Consider the following 24,397-nt stretch of genomic DNA (forward strand, 5'->3'; position numbering starts at 1 on the left):
CAGGCATGCGCACTGCTGCTGCGTTTGCTTCGTGAGGCTGATTACGAGATACCCTTCCTGGAAGAAGTTGATATTAACTCGTTCACAAACTCTGTACGGAATGCCGCCTTGGTTGACACTGGGGCTTTGGATCACACCTTCTCCTTGAGAGTCTTTGGCGTGGATTTTTCGGTCTTGTCATCTGCCGAAGTGGAGAACTTCCTGCTTTCCATGACCACTGTTTATGAATTTGGCTCTTGGCAGCATGCTTATTTTTAAATTGAGGATTAATGTGCTTTGGTGTCCTCTTGACTTGTTGAAATTCTATACGGTTTTAATTATCTTTTGGCCTAGGGCATTTTTTAGCTTCAGTTTAAACCACTTTCTACCGACAAGGGGAGGGTGTAGTGTAGCCATTTTTAATGTAGCTTTTTGCGCGTTTGCTTAAAGTATTAGGCCTCTGTGCACTTTGCCCTAGATGCATTTTATTTAGCCTCGCACTGTTATTTTACGATAACCAGTTTCACGGTCTTGTTTTATTTCCTTCTATCACACTGTTTAGCATACTTCAGCACTGAAGTTCTCAAACAATACATTCTTGCTCGCTCTATGCTTCAGTCAAGGATATAGTCTGGTACATTGCTGATAGACGTGGTAGAAGTTTAGTCTTTAGGGTTCGTCGAAAGTACACATTCTTACGTAGGGACGTTTCTTAGAACACCGGCGTGTTAGTTATAAAAACACTTCCTAGTCTTGGTACACGTGAGAGGGAGATTCCGACCAGGAACCCACAACTAGACGCTGACTGCCCTGTTGCAGATGCTGATCCCGATCACAGGCCTTTGCTCAGGTATGAGCGTCGATTTCATCCCGGGTTAACCTGAAAGGCAGGCTTAGAGGTTAACATACTGTGCTCAAAACAGAATTTAGAAGAGAGAACGTAATCTAGTTGCACTATGATACCGTTATTCTTATGTTTCACTCTTCTCGTTACTATTTCAATCCTACTGTGTTGTATGGTTCTGGTTATTGCGGCTCACGCCTTGTTATCTAAAATGCAGTCGTTTTATTAAACCAATCTTTAAAACTCAAACTGCCTTTGTCATTTATATATGAGACCACATTGTGTATGAGAGAACTGGTTGGGATCTGAGTGACCACGACTTCCCTGGGAAGCACTAAGATGTCATGCGCTCGGCTGCCCAATTGTCTCTTCCCCTTGGGAGAGATGAGGCACTGCTAGTTAGCCAGAGCTCAACCCGGATTTGGGGTGACAAGGGACCTTTGCCGTGGGTTAGACTTAGTCCCCCACACTGTGAACAATCTTGCCGCCCAAAAATCCAGTAGTCTCATTAGGATAATGAGAGCCTACGTGACATGGCGCCGCCAACGATTGGTCTGGCTCTAATTTTCGGGTCCAACAGTCTCTTTCGGTCTCATATATTAAAATGATCCCTCAGTTCCTTTAACGGAGACGTCCGTGGCACTGAGGACTTCCACCACCGTGATATAGGTAACCCTAGATATAGTGGATCGTTGTTCAAGCTTGAACCTTAAAAGGAAAAACCCTGTTTTGGTGTGCCTTCTCTGAACCAACGCTGTTTTTCTAATGACGAATCCCCGGGTAATACAAATAGCTCTTAATATGAGACAACCGCTCACAGCACATTTGCTTGCACATGGTCTTACGTTCCAGGGTGGTCCAGTCACGTTTGTGGTGGCTGCCCACGCAGCCTATAGAACAGAACTTTTTTACTCCTGGGTCACATTTCCAGCAGTTGATGGGAATACAAATACATTTCACACATATACGGTTGCGAACGCCCCTGGCCAGTACAGGGCGTACGCATACCTAGAGATACCTCTATCTTATCAAGAACATAATAATTGGCTTGATGGCGCCCTACCCCATACTATATAGCCAGTAAGGTTAGGTCCACTGAGTAATGATGGTCCGACCTGGCCTTTATTGACCACATATACACCACATCCTGTGGTTGCAAATATGCCGGTGGCTGAAGTTCGTAGTTTATATACAGACTTAACAGCTACATATAGATGCTTAGTACAATTTGTGATGCAGACACTAAATACAAACCCAGCGCATGCTGCTCCAGCACAACCACATGCAGTAGCCCCAGGTATAAACCCGGTGACTGTACACTCTATCATGGGTAAAGTTCCAGCAAAACGGGAGGAGACTCCATTTTGGCTGGCACAAAAAATTAATACGCTGGAGGCGGTATTTCCCCTTACGGGACCTCAGGACAAACATAGAATATTAACTATGTATTTACCATTTGGCATGGTTCCCACAGTGGAACATTGTAATACATGGGGCATGGTGTTTGCCGCGCTCTATACAACGGCACACGGTACACCGACCTTGGCCAACCTACTGGAAGTGCTTAAACAGATTCAGGATGAATATGGGGCTGCCCCAGCCTTAGATTTAGGAATGCAACTGATGGGCAATTTTGCCACGGTCTCTTCAATAATACTATGTAATCTTAAAGGGGAGGCAGTTGCGCTTGCAGTGTGTATGCGTCTTCGTGACGTCCCGCAACTAGATCAGGAACGGGAACTGCCTAAAATAATAGCGGAAACATATTCCAGTATCGGTCGAGATAGCCTAGGGGCTAGACCGCAGAAACTACAGTTTCAAGGAAAAATTAATAAAGACACTGCTAAACAGCAGCCTGAGGGTAATAAGAAGCGCTGGGAGAAAAAACAACAGACACTTAAAAAAGAAAGGGGAGAATCTCCGTGTACGGAGACCCCGCAGAATAGGTATAATCTCAGAAATAGGGATAATTTAAAGACGCCTGATAGATATCAATACACTGATACATGCCAATCTCATTCCTTTCAGGACTCATCGGAAAAGAGAAATGAGAGAGGTGGGCGGTCAGAGCGGAGAACAGAGTACGTGAAACCAAGTCAGGAATCACAACGCTCTTCTGAGGTTTCTGTCAAGAAGGAAGAGAAACCGATACAACAAAAACAACAGTTTAAAAAGAAAAAGGTGGCAGCAGTTTCAGTTAGACATGCCACACAGGAAGAGAGTTCTCTTGAAGAACAAGACATGGGCACTAGCACTCCTAGACAGCGCGGCAGAGGTCACAATAGTTCGCCGGAATCTTCTAGAGCATCTGGAGGTGAAAGCAACTGATGACTTTATACAAGTTGAAACAGCAGATATGCGTGTCTCTGAACCTGATAGGGTGTATACAGTGACTTTACAATTGGAAGGAGACATTGAACGCACTATAAACGCAATCTTTTTGGATCGTGTAGTCAAGATATATGACACTTTGCTGGCTGAACAGGATTGGCCGCCTGACTTTGTTCGCACCTGCCCAGTTGGGGAGGAAGTTAATAAACCTTCATTCTCACCACTTGTTCCAGGGGAACTCGCAGAGTCCTATTGCATCAAATCGGCTCTAGCACAAGCACCTGCCCTATATAGAAATCACGTAGGGTGGGATAGGGATTCTCCATATCATGTAATTCCGATTAAGGGTGAACCTCAGCCACAACTGCAGTATCCAATAAAACATGAAGCAAGGGCACCGGTGAGAGAAATACTTACACAACTAGAATACCAGGGAGTAATTAAACCCTGTGTCTCAACGATGAATAATACCTTATTCCCTGTAGCTAAACCGGACCATTCATATAGAATAGTCTTAGACTACAGACATTTGAACGGACATACACGTACATATGCTATTCAAAATTCACATAGCGCCGCACTGATGAACAACATTGTGCGGAAAAAATATAAGACGACTTTAGACATCTTGAATGGATTCTTCTGCCAGAATATAGCACCCGAAATCAGGGATTTGACAAGCTGTAGTGCATTAGGCTCCCAGAAAAAAATTCTGTTGTTTGCCTCAGGGATATAAGAATAGCCCAGGACAGTTTGCGGCTTGTGTGACTGCAATTTTACACGAGTTGGACCCTGAAGCATTGTCATATGTAGACAATATATATCTCACGGATGACGAGTTACTACAACATTTAAGACGGGTAGCCCGCATTGTTGTAGGATTTGCCAAAATTGGCTACAAATTTAACTTCAAAAAATCTAAAATTGCCTTACTCAACGTCATATTCCTGGGATATGAGCTGTTGAATGAAGGTAAGAGCCTAGTGCCACAATTTCTAGAAAATGTGCACAATTGCAACCACCTAATACCATTAAGAAATTACAATCATTGTTGGGCTTTCTCAATTTTGGCAGAACCTACATTCCTGAAACATGCATAAAACCTTTATACGAATTAATACGTCCTGATTTTTCATGCAAATTCTAGACAATTGAACATACACATACTCTTCGGGAGTTACAAGCAGATCTCCTAGCTGCAAAACATTTACATACACAGGACAATAAGACGCATTTGGTCATCAGGGCGATAGCTGGGGCCATTGGGTTTACGTATGTCACATTTAACAAAAGTGAGACAGTCCCGATTGGATACAAGTCCCACTTGTATTTGGCTGCTGAACAACGGTTCGCACCAACAGAGAAAATTCTCACTGCTGTACAGATGGCACTTATTAAGGAACGACCTCTTGCCAAGGGTAAACGCATTATAGTCATTTCCCCTATTCCGACTCTAGAGGCTGTTACAAAAGCAAGCGTTCCTAACGAAAAAGCACTACACCTGTGATGGATACAATGGGCTACGTCTTTAACAGCCACAGATGTAGATTACATTTTTGACCCAAAGTTACAAACTCAGGAATTTCTGCAATATGAAGTTGAATATTCAGTTCCTGCCTATTGATCAATATCAAGTAGTCATGTATACCGATGGCTCTGTGCCACCGGCGGTGGGGACAAAACACCAATATTCTGCTGCATGTGCAGTAGTGATCGGTCATATGGAGGGGGAGAAATTCTGCCCCCAACATACTTATACTCAAACCTTAGGGGATTGTACGGCGCAATTGGCTGAGCTGAAAGCTCTATTAATGGCATTAGAACATACGGATTGGACACAGTTCACACTGATTGTTTGTGATTCGTATTATTGTGTCCAGTCTTTTAATGAATTCCTACATTCCTGGCGCTTGAATGGGTTCAGAGATTCAAAAGGTAACACCATAAAACACAGATTGCTGTGGGGGAAGGTAGCAGACCTGAAGGAAACGCTACTGAAAGTCCATGTTGTACATACTCTTGGACACCAGCGCGTTGGACTACACGTTGCTGGGAATACTTTGGCTGATGAAGCCGCAAAGTCGGCAGTGGCAGTTGCCACTGTAGCTGCAGTGACTCGTTCGAGTTCCAAACCAGACACAGAGATTCTGGCTGCCATAAAAGCTACGGTTGATGGCACGCCTTATCCTAAAGCATTTCCTAATAAATACCAATACTTTATGGGAAGTATGCTGAACACTGAGGTTAAAATTCCAGGCGTAGGCGTACGCGAGATCCCCAATGAAGTTGTAAGACCACAATTGATAAATGCAGCGCATGAGGGAGTGGCATCTGCACATGCTGGCGTGGCCGCCACAATTTTGCTATTACAGGCCCATTACTGGTGGCCTGGTCTCTATAAAGAGACAAAGCAGTATGTCCTTTGTTGTGACATCTGTCAACAAATTAAAGCTTCAACTGCCAGGCACCCGCCGCAGACACCCCTCTTAATATCCAACAGATCATTACAATGTGTGTACTTGGATCATTGCGGTCCACTCACACCGGATAGTGCATACAAATATATACTAGTCGCTGTTGATTCTTGCTCCAGATTTGTGTGGGTGTGGCCACAGCGCGCGGCTGACGCTCGAACTGTTATTAAAGATTTGCGTGTCTTTGGCAGTACATATGCAGTTGCGGCATTCAATTCGGACCAGGGCCCTGCTTTTGCCTCAAGGGCATTCAGGGACACCATGGCTTCGTTGGGGGTCCAGCTCCAGTTCTCGTCTCCATTTCATCCCGAGGGAAATTCTGTCGTGGAGCGATTAAACCTCGATTTAAAGCAATCTTTAACAGCTAGAGTCTTAGGTACGGGTCGTAGTTGTCTAACCCACCTGTATGGAGTACAGAGAGCACTGAATAACCTGCCTAGAAGGTCCCTGGGGGGTCGTTCTTCATATGAGTGCCTGCTCGGAACACAAATGTTTGTTCCGGATCTTGATGGTCCTGGTGTGGAGGCGGCGGAGACGCCCTTTGACACAAATGATTGTGTCACTGTTTTGCAGGAATTACAACAGTTCTGTGAAGATAACTCTTCTAAGAGTGCTGCCTCCACAGGAATTAAGGATGTGCCAGTAACACCTACTGGTTGGATTCCCAGAGTAGGGGATCTTCTGCGTGAGAAGGTCACAGTGAAAAAAGAATTTGGCCCTTCTTATCGAGCACCAGTCCCTGTGTTGGGGATACACGGAACGAGAACTGTTATTTTACCACCGTTGCCAGGGGCCAAAGAAAATCACTTTGTTTCTTGCCTCTCCGAGCTTGGAGAGGGTGGATGATGATCTCGCTTTAGTTCCACTGACAACAAATAACTTAGAAACATTTGATCGAGTCACCATGACTACTGACGTTGCGGATGTTGCTATCTACAGTGTACCACCGCGAGAAACACAGACTCCTCCATTGAATACGGCGACACCTTTTGCATGAACTGCCTCTGGGTACTTTGCCAACAACAACGACGGTCTATCGGACTCGTTTGCCTCTTCAACCACTGACCCTGGTCCACGTAAGCTGATGTGTTGGCTTAAAGATATGTATTTTGTTTTGCCTTGGAACTATCTGTGGCTCTTATTGACTATGTCAGCATTTTTTCTCTGGATAGGGTTTGTCATTACCTTTTTTCTGTTGATACATGGTCATTTTCTTCCTGAGAGATCAGCAGTTGAACAGGTGGAGGAGGTGTTGAAGCCATATTTTTCATCACATAAGGTTCGAAGAGACTTGTTCTTTGTGAACATTTCTGCAGTGCCAATTCTGGATGGGATTGTGTGGGATAAAGTAATGTTTGATATATACGGTCCCACTGAGATAATTCAAATACCGTATGTCCTAAAGTTATCTATGAATGATATCGTAGTACCAGGCATTGTATCTGATGATTGTGATGTGAAGACAGTTGATTCTATGTTGACTGAATTACAATATTATACTGTCTATGAAAATGAAGATGTTTACCAGTTTAAGGACAATTATGGTGACATGTTTTGTTATAATTATTATGGGCACCATTTTATACATAAAGCAAGTAGTCCAAAAACGATATTTGACTATATGCAATGGGAGCATTGCCCAACTCCCCCGCAAGGGAGTTCCAAAACTTATTCTGACAAATTTACGTATTTTTCTGGGCATCATCAAATGAATGCTAAGTCATATTATTTTAAGTTAACTCCGTCTAAAGATAGGCAAATGTTGTTGACTAATATGAAATTCACATATTCAGATTCGTTTGTTTCCTGACTGTCGATTGAAGGTTATGAATATTGGTCAAATAATGTTGATTTGAAAAGTGTTTGGGGAACAAAACATTGGCAAACAAAGGGTAGAGAAACATTGTTTAGAGCATGTCTCATTCCAGTCCAAATGATTTTTTGAGATGAAACAGTACAACAGACTAGCTGTTTGGGCTTAGAAACGATTAGAGAATTGCATATGCCTAGTATACCAGTCCCTGCAAAAATTAATAACTGGCACAAATACATAAATGCCACTTTTAGTGCGCTTACAGACTGGGTCCAGAATGGTACATTTAACACTTCATTGACACGTCCGGGCGGGTGGTTATTGTGGCCTAAAGACACCAACGGGTGTCATCGATGTTTTGTCACCTCCTCGGGGGGTTTCAGAACGAGTCAGGCAGACCCTTGATATATATCACCAGAACATGCTGAAATAATTACTACATATAGTGTGGGAAAATTGTGCCAACAATGGTTAAAATCATCCTCACTAGATGCAGTCAAGACACATCTCACTCTCTTATCTAATAACACTGACTTGCAAGATTTTTTGTCAGGCCCGAAGACACCACGTAGGAAGCGTTTCTTGTATGGAAACTTTCCCAGCAGGAGGCTGCAGCCCGGTTAAAGCAGATAGATCAGGAAATTTCGAAAAAGGCATTAGCTGTTGTGGATAATGGGATTCACACCTTGTCCGACCAAATATATACGATTAACAACATTGTTTCTTCTGCTATAGACATTATACGATCTGATATGTCTTCTTTATATCATGGACAAAGTCAGACCAGGTCCATTATGCAGTTGGGTTGGACACTTCAGATATTGAAGGCGGGTCGCGTTCCTTGGCAGCACATCAGTGCCAGGGAGATATTTTTTTCCTTTAATTTAACACAACAACAACAACTATTGGCTAAGAAGGAGGCGACTTATGTCATGTTCAACATTGAAAAATTAGAAAGATTGCCTTCTACAGTGGCCGAAATCCCGTCTGCAGAGTGGTTGATACACGGGGTTATTAATCTGCCTATTTCTACGTTACAATTCACTTCTTGTTTGAAACATGTTCCGATAAGCAGATATGAGAAGTTAGGGGATAGTTATATCCATGAGGTGTGGGAGCTTCCCTTCTTGTACAAATGTCTGAATAGCATGAATGAGGTCTTTCTTAGCGGTAGTGAATGCGAGACTTCGGTCAGCCATTCGATGATTTGTAAGCAGCTGTCCTTGCATGGGGCATGTAATGCCTCGGGTGCGAACTTGGCTTGCTATCTGAAGGGAGTTCCGGTCCCCTTGATTAAACGCACATTCCAGGTGCTTTCAAATGGCAGCTACGTCCTCCTCAATAGTGAAGACTGTTGTGGCATGCGGGCCGGGATAGTTTACGTTGTTTCGGTCACTAAGGTCATTACTTGCTGCAGGAGTGTGTTGTTTCCCCCCACTAAGTTAAGGGAGGTAGCAGATATCTGGCCTCACATTGCTACTTCCAAGGTGAATTTCGACAAGTTAAGTAGACGAAAGGCTTTATTGTTTCAGAAGCATGTGGCCCTTACATCTGCACGCGAGACCTGCGCACTTCAGGTGGCAAGGTCATCAGCAGAAATACAGTCCCTGTTAAATACCAACTTTCTGAGCCACTTTGGTGAACTTGTGGGACGTATATTTAATGCATCCAGCACGGCTGGATTAGCACATTATTTCAAAGCCGTTGGTGTTGGTTTCGTTCACACCTTCTCTTCCATTTTCGGTTGAATACCTTCGGCTACTCATTCAATTTTCGGAAGCAGTTTTGGGGGATTTCCGATAACTTTGGCCTTATTAGCCGGCATTTTGCAGTTGCTGTTGTTTTTCTGCAATGGCTGTCCTGCTGCAACAAGGACGAATGTGGGCGCTCCCATCAGCGCAGCTGTGTTGTGAACGCATGATGCAGCACTTTGGAGCAACACTCAGGGAACATTTGGGGTGTGACTGGTCTCTGTCATTCAGACCGGTTTTGGATTGTGTGCAGCCCGTGTTTCGGTGCCGTTGGTGCGATTTGGAATCTGCACTGGATGTCTGTTTCTCACAGCAACGCCCCCCAGTGGTTGATGCTGAGCTGTTGATGTTCCCGGTAAGGGCTCATTACCAGACATGCGCACTGCGGCTGCGTTTGCTTCATGAGGCTGATTACGAGATACCCTTCCTGGAAGAAGTTGATATTAACTCGTTCACAGACTCTGTATGGGATGCCGCCTTGGTTGACACTGGGGCTTTGGAACACACCTGCTCCTTGATAGTCTTTGGCGTGGAGTTTCCGGTCTTGTCATCTGCCGAAGTGGAGAACTTCCTGCTTTCCATGACCACTGTTCATGAATTTGGCTCTTGGCAGCATGCTTATTTTTAAATTGAGGATTAATGTGCTTTGGTGTCCTCTTGACTTGTTGAAATTCTACAGGGTTTTAATTATCTTTTGGCCTAGGGCATTTTTTAGCTTCAGTTAAAGTGCCTCTGTGCACTTTGCCCTAGATGCACTTTATTTAGCCTCGCACTGTTATTCTACGATAACCAGTTTCGCGGTCTTGTTTTTTTTTCTTCTATCACACTGTTTAGCTTACTTGAGCACTGAAGTTCTCAAACAATACATTCTTGCTCGCTCTGTGCTTCAGTCAATGATACAGTCTGGTACATTGCCGATAGACGTGGTAGAAGTTTAGTCTTTAAGGTTCGTAGAAAGTACACATTCTTACGTAGGGACGTTTCTTAGAACACCGGCGTGTTAGTTATAAAAACACTTCCTAGTCCTGGTACACGTGAGAGGGAGATTCCGACCAGGAACCCACAACTAGACGCTGACTGCCCTGTTGCAGATGCTGATCCCGATCACAGGCCTTTGCTCAGGTATGAGGGTCGATTTCATCCCGGGGGAACCTGAAAGGCAGGCTTAGAGCTTAACATGCTATGCTCAAAATAGACCTTAGAAGAGAGAACGTAATCTAGTTGCACTATGATACCGTTATTCTTATGTTTCACTCTTCTCGTCACTATTTCAATCCTACTGTGTTGTATGGTTCTGGTTATTGCGGCTCACGCCTTGTTATCTAAAATGCAGTCGTTTTATTAAACCAATCTTTAAAACTCAAACTGCCTTTGTCATTTATATATGAGACCACATTGTGTATGAGAGAACTGGTTGGGATCTGAGTGACCATGACTTCCCTGGGAAGCACTAGATGTCATGCGCTCGGCTGCCCAATTGTCTCTTCCCCTTGGGAGAGATGAGGCACTGCTAGTTAGACGGAGCTCAACCCGGATTTGGGGTGACAAGGGTCCATCACCGTGGGTTAGACTTAGTCCCCCACACTGTGAACGATCTTGCTGCCCAAAAATCCAGTAGTCTCATTAGGATAATGAGAGCCTACGTGACAACTAAACTGAAGTAAATAGACAAACGACCAAAGCAATGCTTTGTTGAACTGACGCGTTATTGACACTCTGCTAAATTGATCTATGTTAACACCATGTTATGTACTGATGTTGGTGATTTTCGCCTTAATGAAATCTTACCAAAGTTGCCATATCGTGACTATGCTATTATGTTTCTTGGTTTTGAGATTGACGCACCTGCTTTTAGAATTGTAAACAATAGGGAATAAAACTCATAAACGTTTACTAAACTGGTGTGGTTATTCATGACTACAAGGTCATGGGAGTGTTTGAATTGATTAATGACTTTGACTAAAGTGAAATGTATTGTTGTAATAAATATTGATGACATTATTGACGTATTGATTGACATATTGATTAGCTATCTCGTCCTAAGATGTCTCTCAACTGGGTCAAAAGATTAATTGGCCTAAAAACGAGTCCTGATGTGCGGCCGGCCTACAGCATTACTTTAAAAAGACTCAGAGTACGTAACCCACCAAGCCGTTCTCACCGTGTTCAAACCTTGTATAACTAATGGATACGTTTTAATTTTATACTAAGGAAGGGAAGACGAATAAGGTGTTCTACAACACTCTAGTCCATGTGAGATTGCATGCTGTCTCCCTACAGCGGACGGACTTATGCTGCTCAAAAGCAAAACCTTAACTAACAGCAACCACATTACAAGCACTGGGAGCTCGTCTTCTTTGTTCAAAGCTCCAGAGGAAGGTACCAGACCCATTACTAAGGGCTGGAGAATTACAAATGTACACCATCCATTAGGCTGTACTAACCAGTAGCAATTGTTACTTTATTCCCTAGGTGGTGAGAGGGCACACTGGAGATAATCACACAAAACCAAACTTTGTACACTATACCTCACGTTCATTCACTCTAGCACCAACCCTGTTCAAGCAATACAGACAAGTTTTCCTTTCATTAGAGAATAGAAGGGAAGCACATTCTGTGCTAGATCATTCTACATTCCACAACGTGTTACATGCTTCGAAACTGTCTCTTCAGGCTCATGGGCACACAGCACTAGACAATACTCATGGTGTATACTCATATTTACCATTGAAACCTAAGGACCTTAGGTACTATTGCACTCCGATAGACAGCCATGTGCTAACTCCCTTGGTACTATTGAGTATGCTGTGGTCATTTTAGTTAGTGATTAAGGCCCCTGGTGGGCAATAGGCAAGAAGCAGCTACTTTTGACACACAATTTGCTCCTTACCTTGTCTAGGAACTATATGGAGAACCAAAGGATCAAGCTAGTGGTAAAGATGGATGGACAGACCCACAGCGGGATCCAGCAACAGGGGATCAGCCAGTCGCTGTGGATGGAGTTCATAATAGTGAAAATGAGCAGCAGCATCATGCCTCGGTTGAAGCTGTGAAGGCATAGGTACTGGAGCTCCTCACTGAAACCTTGGACTATATTGGTTCATTGGAGCAGGTCCAGAAACCGATAGCTGAGTTGAAGCTGGACACCTGGCATGTGCAGAGGAGCCATATTGCTCCACTCCAGGCTGGGGGGGGGAGGGCAGGTGGTCAATAGGGTCACTTCCAGTGGATTTGAAGAGCTGGCTTTTGCTGATGAATCTTCACAAAAACCCAGTTGGCAGGCTGCAAGTGGTGGTAGGCCGCAGTGGGTCAGTGAGGAAGGACAGCTTGAACCTGAGAATGGAACTGCAGAGGCAGGTGGCAATAGGGTCACTTCCAATGGATTTGAATAGCTGGCTTTTCCTGATGAATCTTCACAAAAACCCAGCTGGCAGGCTGCAAGAGGTGGACAGCTTTGGTGGGTCAGTGAGGTAGGACAGCTTGAACCTGAGAATGGAATTGCAGAGGCAGCAAATAAATTGCCTCCAATATTGCAATACTACATCATCATTTAGTTGCATTTCTAAAGTAGCAGGTGAAGTTGGAGGATTTGAAGGAGGCACCATCCTTCGGCTCATTATTGTTTTATAAGGGCTCCATTTAGTCCTTTGCAATGGAGTGGCTCAGATTGACCAGTGTGGCAAGGTCAGAGAACCAGGTATATCAGTTGAGCTCTGAATACATTTTGGCTATCTTATTCTTTAAAGTGGGGTTGTACTTTCTACTTTTTCAAAGGATTATAGGATTAAGCCCAGTGAAAATGTTGACTGATTCCCACCGCATAGCACACATCTTGGACAACAGAAGAAATTAAGTTAGTGCTCCTGTCACTAGAAAGCCTTAGCAGCATCATGAACCAGGGAATGAAGTCCCTCAATAAATTATTGGCTAAAGTAACAGCATCTGAAGGATAGCAGAGGTAAACTTTGACCCACCCTGAGAACTTGCAGACAGTCACAAGCACTAATGAGTAGAAGCAATACTTGGGCATCCCAATCTGAAAATGGACAAAGGGCCCACTGGAGGTGGGGAAGGGGGTTAATGGGGTTATTTATTATTAAAAGGAGAGATGGGGGCAGACCAGTGGGTCACCGCACCACAAATCAGACCCTCCCATCCGACTTGAGCTATCCCATGATACATGGAATACGTCCTTCCACAATCCATCAGGACCCTTTTACAATTCACTTTAAACCAAGTTTGTTTTCTCTTCCTATAAAATAAACAAATCCTTCAAAGTAGCTGCAAGAAATTCAGCAGTTTGCTTACCATACATTCTAACATCAGAAGAGAAGGCAGCTTTCTTAGAGGCTTGGGCCCGAAGTACAATTTCTTGGGACACTTTCTATTGTCAAGATTGATGGGCAGCAGATTTGACAATAGCAACTTGAAATGGTAGCATGAATGCATCTAAAAGGTTTTGGCAGTTCACGCCATTTTAAAAGCTGTCCCAGCAGAAACCTGAAATCAAGGACCACTTCAAAAGTGTATTGGGAGACAGTGAACATAATAATAACCTTTTTTCTTGACCATTAAATAGGCATGGGTAAGGCAATGCACTGAGCCTTTTAGGTTGAGTGAACCTGAGGTAAACAATGACTCTTCACAACTTCATGCAGGGTACAAGCAGCATATCTAGCAATAAGATTTCCAGAATGAATTCTGGTGTATGATCCACCTACAAAATAAAACAGTTAACTGTTGGGTATTGGTGCAGCTGACAGATGAAAGGGAGGTATGGTTAATTATTCGGTGACTGATAGGTGTTAGATCTGTCATCCTTGTTACTACTAGTGGGGCTGAAGCATTTATTATGCCACCCACTTAAGAGCCACCCTAAAACATGTCTCCAGCCTTCCACCTGTTGTACAGTTCTAAACTGCCAATTCGACTTGGCAAAATAAACCTTATGTCAGTCATAAACCTTTCTTTGTAACAAATATAGGTCACCCTTAAGGTAGGCCCTCAAAACCTATAGGGCAAAGAGAATTGTAATTAACAAATAGGACATTTGTTTTTAATTTGTACATGTCCTGGTAGTGAAAAACGCCTAAATTCATTTTTCACCACCTAAAGGCCTATTGCTCCCATTAGATAACACTGGGATACCCTGTCACATTTAATAAGTGCTGCCTTTTGATTAGGAATATATAAGGACGTCATGCTTGGACTCAAATGAGTTGTGATTTAAAATTCTCCTTAATGACAAAGTCAGATTTTGAATCACAATTCTGAAAATTCCACTTTTAAAACGTTAAAATGTTCCTGTCCCAGCCATTTGCTGCCTCCTGCCTGTGTCCTGTGTCTCATGACAGTGAATAGCTTAGCAGTTGGCTTTTGTGTATTCCTCCTAGACAGTCAGACAAAAAGGGACTAGGTATTGGCAGGATGGGCCATTGCAATGTCCCTCTGTATGGATGACAAGAACCGGGGCCATGGTAAGAGGTGTCTTTATGCCAGGCACTTCAGCCACCACCAACCAACAGTCTCCTTTAACTGTCCTTCCACTGCATCCTGTAAACCCACAAGTCACCTTCAATGCAGGAGAAAATACAATCATGACCCTTAAGCAAGAAAACATCTACCAACGGCTTGTGCTCTGTTTGTACTGCAAATTTAGTTTCCTGCAAAACTGTTTTAATCTGGTAACAGCTCACAAATATCCAAGTGCCTCCCTTTCTATGACCGAATCAGAACATTCAGTATCTCTTAAGGCTCAAGAAACATATGAAATGAGTTTCTCCTGACCATTTCACATGTGAATTAAAAGGGCCCGTAAGTCCTTTTCACTCCCATCACAGACCACCTTGATGTCACATCTTGAATCATATGCATGTGGAGATGGGGCATGGCTCAGTTCTTCCTTAACCCACTTAAAGTCCTCAGTTCATTCCCGCCCCCAGAAAAATTTAACTTTTTTTCTTTAACAGTCTCCTCGTGTACTGTATTTGTTACTAAAAAAAATCTCATTTTTTTCTGTATCATTCAACCATTCCAAGAAATGATTATAACTCTTTATTAGTCTTTGCTCCCTTCATCAACATCATTCTGTCTACCAACTCATTACGAGAATGGATACCGTCACCTGAAATCTTATAACAAAGGTAGTTTACTTTTCTGACACCAAAAACGCACTTTTCAGCCTTTAAAGTCGCTCCAGCACCATGCAATCTGCTCAGCACTTCTCAGATCATCTCATCATGCTCTTCTATCGTTGATACGAAAATCAAAATGTCATCCTCATAATATTTGACATCAGAAGTACATTTTAAAATCAGTATATCTTAGAATTATCATCCTTGCCTATTGAAAACAGCTGCTGCTGAGGTGAAACCAATAGGCAGTTTTTGAAACTGACACACTACAATAGGTGGCACAAAAGCTTGGAGATCTTGTGATGCCTCTTCAAGCCCTATCTGATAGTATGTTTATTCCAAATCTTGTGTTGTAAAATAATTTTTTGCTGAAAAGGCTGAAATTATTTCCTCAACATTTGACAACAGAAATCTGTCTACAATCACTTCTTTGTTCAGTGCTTGTAACAAAGGTGAACACTGAGGCAAATTTTTCTATTTCACCTTGTGTGCCAAGACAATGGGAACCAACCACTCCATCATTTACACTGGTTCAATAACCTCTGTCTCACACTAATTCTGTAATTGTTCTGTTACTGCATCCTGTACGCTCAACAGAATGTGCCTTACTTTTGCCACCACAGGGGCAATCTCCCTTAAGTTCATTTGTGTTTGTACTCAACCAGTCTTCCAAATCGGTTCCAAATCAGACTTAGAATTTCCTTAATAAACTTGTCATCCCCAGAAGTAACTTCCTCAATTTGAGCCTGCTTACTTTGTTAGGGTTTAAGCTTACTCCTAAGCTACCTTGGTAAACCTATCCCAAGATATTTCCCTCATATCATACCTAAACCATCCTTTGTGTGTGTTAGTTTTTTTCAAAATTATCATAGCACTTGCTGAAATGGTCCTCACCACCACAATCACTGCATGTCTTAAACCAGGCTAGGCATGATGTATCAATGGAACGATGGCCTCCCAAACCACACTTAAAACAAGTCCGTTTGAACTCTGTATCAATATTCTTTTGTGGAACCTTGGTTTTCAGTACACACACTTCAACTGTGTGTCTTTTACTATGATCGATTTACCTCCCTTTTTGGCATTGAGTCCTCTACACATTTTAACATGTATTCCACTTGTTTTGCTACCAAAAGTACTTCCTCTAATGGTGGTTCTCCTTTTATCCAGAGTTCCTCCCGGACCTTGTCACTGTTGCAATGCAGTACAAATTGGTCTCTAAACCGCTCTTCTGAAGTTCTTCCAAATTTACAGCTCGAGGCTAATTTCATAAGACTGGTGATAAACTCCACTATGGATTAATCTTTTCCTTGACCTCTCAAACCACAAGCATACCTTTCAAGTATTGTGCTCACTCTTGGCAAATAATGTCAGACAAGTTTAGTAATAGATATTTCATATTCATTTAGATCTCTCATTTCATGCAGAGTTAGCTCAGGTAGATTGTACAAGACGTCTTGTCCCTCTGCTCCCAAACAGTGTAACTAAGGGGCTTTCTTTCTTTCATTACTGATAATTGTTTCACAAACTTGTGAACAATTTCCAAATACTTTCTTCCATTTACTCCATTTGAAAATTGTTTCCCAGGAGAGAGTAAAATAAACGGTGGTGCAGTAACATTCTGCATTTCACACTACTCCGTTTATAAATAATTACACATAAAGCAACACCTCAATACTGGCAGTGGACCTATTGTTTGCAGATGGAGTTTGTGTCACTGCAAATTTAAATACAATGCTTTTTTGAAAAAAACAGGATAAATGAGAATAAAGTAGTCTACCCATCCACTCTTCCAAAACTAAAATATCCATGATAGTTCTTTTTGATATTTCTTGAATTAAAACAAGACAGCCACAACATTTCATTCCACCGACGTCTCCTAATCTATATGCACTTGTGAAATAAGCACACTCCATCTCCTTATTTAACGTGGCCCAATGTATTCCCCCTGCTGACATCTCTGCATCAAGACGCAGCTGGTTACCGCTGGTTTGCAATATGAGTGCAGGCGATATCTGTACGCGTTAACAGGCTTTCACTGACTGCTGGTTACTAGCAGGCTCACTCTGACTCTGTGCATTGGTGCCCCTCAGCAGAGATGCTCGTACTTTGACTCCATATCTGTGTTTGTCCCTCATCACAAATGCCTCCACTGATACTTCCGCACACAGGATTAATTCTTTTGCATTACTTATTTTTAACCTCCAGACTCCTCAAAGCCTCCTCTGCCGTTGCGCTGCCATCCACACTGACACATTCCGACTCTGCATCACAGACGACCCTTCTCTGCATTCACCCTTTCGTGTGGCTGTTAGTGCTCACGGGCAAAGAGCTTCCCACCAATGTTGAGGTGCCTGGTGCTCATTTATCGGCCTCCTCCTTTTCAAAATGCCATGTTCCTTCATAAAGATGACAAGAACCAGGGCCAAGGTAAGAAGTGTCTTTATTCCAGGCTCATCAACCACCACGAGCCCTCAGTCTTCTTCAGCTGTCCTTCCTCTACATTCCACTCTATCCTATGTTATGTTGAAGAGACTTTTAAAGAGCAAAAAAGTACCCGGAGATGTCAAGGATCTAGCTCTGGTGAGACAAACATTGAAACAACCTAAACTGGCGGATAATCAGGGTTTAAACTCCTTCCTGGATGCTAGTAGGTTAGGCATAGTTCTAATACGAAGAAGGAGCTGATTCCATTCATTTGTGGTCGATGTGAAAAAACTTCTTCATCCCCAATTGGTCCGTTTGAACCAGGGAACCACCAGTTTCAGCATATACCAGGAGAGATCTGTGGGCAAGACAAAGGGCTTTGAATCTGATGCACTATGTGACAGGGATCCAGCTTTCTGATGGCTTGCAAAACGGACATGTGTTTGGGAATGTCTGCCAATGGTCTAGTGGGAGTGCTAGCGCAGGTGTTTTAATAAAAATGATTAAATGAGTGTTCTTGTACTATGATTAATGGATTTGTGTAGAAAATGTAATACCGTAGAAAAATAACATGCACATTTGAAAATGTGATCACAATGAATGGCCGCCAATGTTCACGAAGTATACTTATTAATAGTTTATTAATATGAATTGTTCAACATATGTTAGATTAATGTTGTAATATGTCATATTCAGAATTATACATTATGTATTGGCTATATTAATTGTAGGCCTTAACTTAGCGGAGGTCTTGGCCTAGTTGCCCGGCCTCATGTCAAGCTGTATTTCTTAACGATTAATAAATTGGCTGTTCGGAGAGTTAAACTGTGATTTTCCATTGTATTGTCTAAATGTGCTCGTAGCTGAAAGTCTTTCTCATGAGAACCGATTGCTAGAAGATGCTGTTCTTGCTGAAATGTAACATTATGAGTGTAATGTGTGTGAGACTGACTTTCCCAGGAGGAGAACAATGGAGACACTGACTGGAGTATAAACTATAACAATACGAGCCGGCTGATGAGGACATTACAAGAGAAGCCAATCAGTGACATGTGAACGGAGTAGTAGTAGAATTCATAGATTTGAAGTTTTAGTTTTATTGGACAAAGTGTGAACATGCGATCCCTTGACCAATAGGGACTTGGGAAATAGTTTTAGGGAATTTAACTTAACAGGACTGCACTGAGAAAAAAACAGCATTGCGCATTCTGCCATTGCGCATTAGCATTTTCTCTAATTTTCTTGAGGGTTTATCTCTATTCTTTTGAGTTGCTTAAAGACTTCGCGTTTTCTGAACTTTGACGCTGAATCCTAATGCCTTGCTGACTGAACTGATGTCCTGATGACGAAGATTGCTTTAACTGGCTGATCCAATTGAGGAGAGGTATTCTTGTACCTTTGTGTTTGTTATGCCTATTTGCTTTTTCTTTCTAGCTACCGACCGCACTGTTTGATAGAGCCATAGTCAGATGTTCTCCAAATTTGTGTTTGCTAAATTGTTTTGCATGAAGCCCAACATGCTGATGCTAATCTGGTGTTAGTGAAGGAATTCTCACTAATGAAAGTCTGCGATAGGGAATAACGTTGATGTATTTCTTTGCTGAATCTAAATGTATGTGATATCATTTGCGCAATTGTTCTTGTTATTAATTTGCCCTGTAACCTTAGAATGCGTAGTAGTTCAAGCTTTGATTAGATTGCATTTCTTTTGCAGGTTTAGACAGTCAGTGTTGTTTCTTTATGTGCACCATTTAATTTCGAGATTATCTCACGTGACATTAGCATTGTTAATTTAGGGAAATAAATATTCTAATTTCTACTAAAGAGTGTGGTTATTTATGACTGAGAGGTCATGGGGTGTGGCAATTACTGACTCCATTGATTAACAATGTTATTGATTATCATTAATTATTGATGATATTGATTAATTATTAATCATTGATCTGCATGCACTGGAGTTGTGGTGGGAACATCTCAATTGTGACTCAAAAGGTTAATCAACCTATTTGCGTCCCCTTGTAAGTTTAATTATTAGGGTCAGACGCACTGAGATGGTAGCAGAAACCGATGATTTGTCTCCTTAAGAGCCCATCATAGATGTCCAGAACAGAGTAACAGGCACTAACAGAGACGATAGCAGAGACTGATGGTTTGTCTCTTTGTGAGCCCATCATATGTGTTCCCAGAGATGGCAGTATCTTGATGATTTGGTCTTTTGAGAGTTCATTATTACATAAATTTGGATTTTATTTTTCAATGATGCTAATTGGAGAGAAAGCGTTCCCCTAAGTCCAGAAATGACTTTCCCAGAATCTCAGATATTGCTAATGGTTGTTTGAGGATGTTCTCGGCATTCTAGGGATAGTGTGAATGAAGCAGGGTTTTGTGCTTGCACAGCCTATGCAAATCGCAGGTGAATTGTGAGGTTTGTGAGAGTTTAGGGAGTTTGCGTATTCCAAATGAAGTTGTAGAAGGAGTGTGCATACTCTGCAGTGTGAGTAGGGAAGTCATCGAACTTCACATGTGTGTGGCGCTTTGTGCTAAAAAATTGTCATGTGGTTGTTGATGTACGGACCCTGCGTGGTCTAAGACTCCAGAGTATATTGAAAAGTGTATGAGACACTTGCTTTTATATTGAAATAATTTTTGACTGAGATCTGGCGAATCCTATGTGCACCAGGACAGACCCACTGACCACTTGAGAGTAAAATTTGCAGGTCGAATTTGGCTTGCGGATCGGGGAAACTGGGAAAGAAGGACTAGCTGCATGAGCAAGAGCCGTCAGTGAAAAATCCGTAAAGTTTCTGAAGTGATTGTGTTACCTTTTCTGTAGGAAACCAGCAGATTTTGGTTTTTGGTTTTGATAAGTGCCCGCAATCTTTGCATTAGTTTTGTGTGGATTGACGTTTAGGAGAACAAGCCGCAAGACTTTGTCCGCCACAGTACGTCTGAGTGTGATGTCATTGGACCCATGCTGGGATAGGTCGGTTAGTGAGAAGGGTTGCGCACGGATTGGCAGCTGTCCAAGAGGGGCAATAGGTTAAAAAGTGGGTGAAGAGAATTCTGGGATTAAAAGTCACTCCTAATGTGATTTTGAAAAACAAAATGGTCGAAAAGCTTAAATTTTTGAAAGCTTTAAAAAGTGCTTTAAGGGGAGATACGTACATTACAACAAGTATAGGCGAAGCTATACTGCAAGAAGGTACACCAGCTTAGATGGTAATGGAAGAGAAGGGTGTTGCGTGTTGTCTTTAGCTAAAACAATGGTGCAAAGTGACAGAGAAAGATGGGAACTTAGCATTTCATGGGATGTTCAATTTGAGGGTTTAGAGCATTTAAAGATGGTGCTGTATGAATCGAAACCCCTTCCAAGACCAGCACAGTTCGAGGCATTAGCGATCTGGGAGCTAGTAGACAGACAGCAAAAGCAACAGAAATTCAAGAGGAGAATGAGAAATGCTAAAAAGATTTTAACAGGCTAGATGGGACAGTGCTCAGAGAATTTGGAGGATGGAAACTTAGCATGTAATTGAGTTATTTCCAGCGATTACTCAGGACAATGAAAAGGAAGGAAGGAAAGCTACTAGAAAGACTAACAGAAGCCCGTCTGAAAATAGGGAGGCTAGAAAGTCTTCAAAACTTTACAGTTATTGACAAATCGCCCACCACCATATGCAGCACGTGAGAGTGATCCGAGCACCAGAGCTAATCCTACAGCTCGAACACAGGTTAACGGGATAGTGAGTCCAGTGTAGGTTACTACAAGCCTGACACAGAGCCCAATAAGGGGTAAGCTTAACGCACCTACTACTCCTACTAAGCAGGTGTAACCGCCACCGGTTCAGAGAATTTACCCTGATGTGCCCATTATGGAAACGACTTCGAACTTAATAGTGCCTATGAACAGGTTTTTCCTAGACTGATGTTGGTTCAGACAGAACAAACTCCACTTTTACTGCCCCAAGTGCAGCCACAAGTCATGCCGAGATTCACTCCAGTAACAGGGACACAGTCAGAAATGTCTCCAGTGATGAATCAGAACATGGGAGTTACTCTGCCACAGAACTTAAGTACCAGACCAACCCTAGATGCTATATCTTTACCTATTACTGTTGGTCCAGCTGTACCCCTATTTGCACAGAAGAAACCTGGTTTAGGTGAACAGGGTGCCATGACACAGAATGTAATGGGCAGGACATAACAAAAATACTCGAGCAGTCTTTCCTGTGGGACAGACTTTTGACAGATAAAGATCACTGTTGGACCTTAGTCCATTCAGAGTATTTCCACATACTATGGTAGGATCAAATATTAGCCACAGTTTGAAATTGTTGACACCGCAGATCCCGAATGCAGTTGCACAGCAGGTGCCACCGGTCCAAGCCAGTAACATCTCGAGGCAAGGGTTGACAGCTCAGGAGTTGGCTGAATGGTTAGTGTAGGAGGCTGGCATGGCTTATAGTGGGTACCTTGTGGTACTTACACCTTGTGCCAGGTCCAGTTATCACGTATTAGTAGATTAGAGGTGTTCTAGCAGCTTAGGCTGATAGAGGTAGCTATAGCAGAGCAGCTTAGGCTGAACTAGGAGACATGCAAAGCTCCTACTATACCACATATATCACTAGCACTATATCATAAGAAAACACAATACTCAGAGTTACTAAAAATAAAGGTACTTTATTTTTGTGACAAGATGACAAAAGTATCTCAGAGGATATACTCCCTTAGGAGGTAAGTAATATACACAAAATATACACACACAAACCAAATCAGTTAAGTAAACAGTTAGAAAAGTAGTGCAAACACTGTAGAACACAATAGAATGCAATAGGACACAATAGGCCTAGGGGCAGCACAAACCATATACTCCAAAAGTGGAATGCAAACCACGAATGGACCCCAGGCCTAGTGTAGTGTGTAGAGGGTCGCTGGGAGTGTGAGAAAACACTAAGGGTGTCCAATATACCCCACCCCAAGACCCTGAAAAGTAGGAGTAAAGTTAGCCTACTACCCCAGAAAGACAGTAAAGTCGAGATAGGCGATTTTGCAAAGACAACAACTGACAGCAAGGCACTGAAGATGGATTCCTGGACCTTAGGACCTGTAAAGGAAGGGGACCAAGTCCAAGAGTCACACAAGTGTCCAGGGGGGCAGGAGCCCACTAAACCCCGGATGAAGGTGCAAAAGGGCTGCCTCCGGGTGGAAGAAGCTGAAGATTCTGCAACAACGGAAGATGCCAGGAACTTCTCCTTCAGTCAGAAGATGTCCCACGGCGTGCTGGAAGGTGCGGAGTTGTTTCCACGCAGAAAGACTTCAAACAAGCCTTGCTAGCTGCAAGTCACAGTTAAAGGTTTTGGGTGCTGCCAGGGCCCAGGAAGGACCAGAAGGTCATCCCTTGGAGGAGGAGACAGAAGGGGCGCTCAGCAACACGGAGAGCCCATGCAGAAGCAGGCAGCACCCGCAGAAGCATCTTAACAGCATCTTAATCACACTTACAAGATCTGAGTACGGCGGTTGACTCAGCACAACAAAAGGGAGTCCCACGAAGTCGGAGTCCAACTCAGCGAGTTGGGCAATGCAGGACGGAGTGCTGGGGACCTGGGCTAGTCTGTGCACGAAGGAAGTCTTGCAAGAGTGCACAGAAGCCCTAGTAGCTGCAGTTCACGCAGTGCACAGGATTACTGTCTGGCATGGGGAGGCAAGGACTTACCTCCACCAAATTTGGACAGAAGGGCCACTGGACTGTCGGGGACACTTGGAACCCAGCTTCTGTGTTACAGGGACCACGCTCGTCAGGATGAGAGGGGACCCAGAGGACCAGTGATGCAGACGTTTGGTGCCTGCGTTGGCAGAGGGAAGATTCCGTCGACCCATGGGAGATTTCTTCTTGGCTTCCAGTGCAGAGTGAAGGCAGACAGCCCTCAGAGCATGCACCACCAGGAAACAGTCAAGAAAGCTGGCAGGATGAGGCACTACAATGTTGCAGGTAGTCTTCTTGCTACTTTGTTGTGGTTTTGCAGGCGTCCTGGAGCAGTCAGCGGTTGATCCTTGGAAGAAGTTGAAAAGGGAAGTGCAGAGGAACTCTTGTGACCTCTTCCATTTGTTAACTGGTGAGATACCCACAGGAGGGACCCTAAATATCCCTCAGAGGAGGATTGGCTACAGAGAAAGGTAAGCACCTATCAGGAGGGGTCTCTGACGTCACCTGCTGGCACTGGCCACTCAGAGCTGTCCATTGTGCCCTCACACCTCTGCAGTTTAAGATGGCAGAGGTCTGAGACACACTGAGGAGCTCTGGGCACCTCCCTTGGAAGGTGCTGGTCAGGGGAGCGGTCACTCCCCTTTCCTTTGTCCAGTTTCGCACCAGAGCAGGGCTGGGGGGATCCCTGAACCTGTGTAGACTGGCTTATGCAAGGAGGGCACCATCTACTCCTCCCAGGCCCTTCACACCTATTTCCAACGGGAGAGGGGTGTAACACCCTCTTTCAGATGAAATCCTTTGTTCTGCCTTCCTGGGACTGTGCTGCCCAGGCCCCAGGAAGGCAGAAACCTGCCTGAGGGTTGGCACCAGTGGTAACTGCTGTGAAAACCCCGGAAAGTTAGTTTGGCAGTACCCGGGCTCTATGCAGGAGACCCGAGTATGC

This window comes from Pleurodeles waltl, chromosome 9 (genome assembly GCF_031143425.1).
Source record: "Pleurodeles waltl isolate 20211129_DDA chromosome 9, aPleWal1.hap1.20221129, whole genome shotgun sequence".
Classification (NCBI taxonomy): Eukaryota; Metazoa; Chordata; class Amphibia; order Caudata; family Salamandridae; genus Pleurodeles; species Pleurodeles waltl.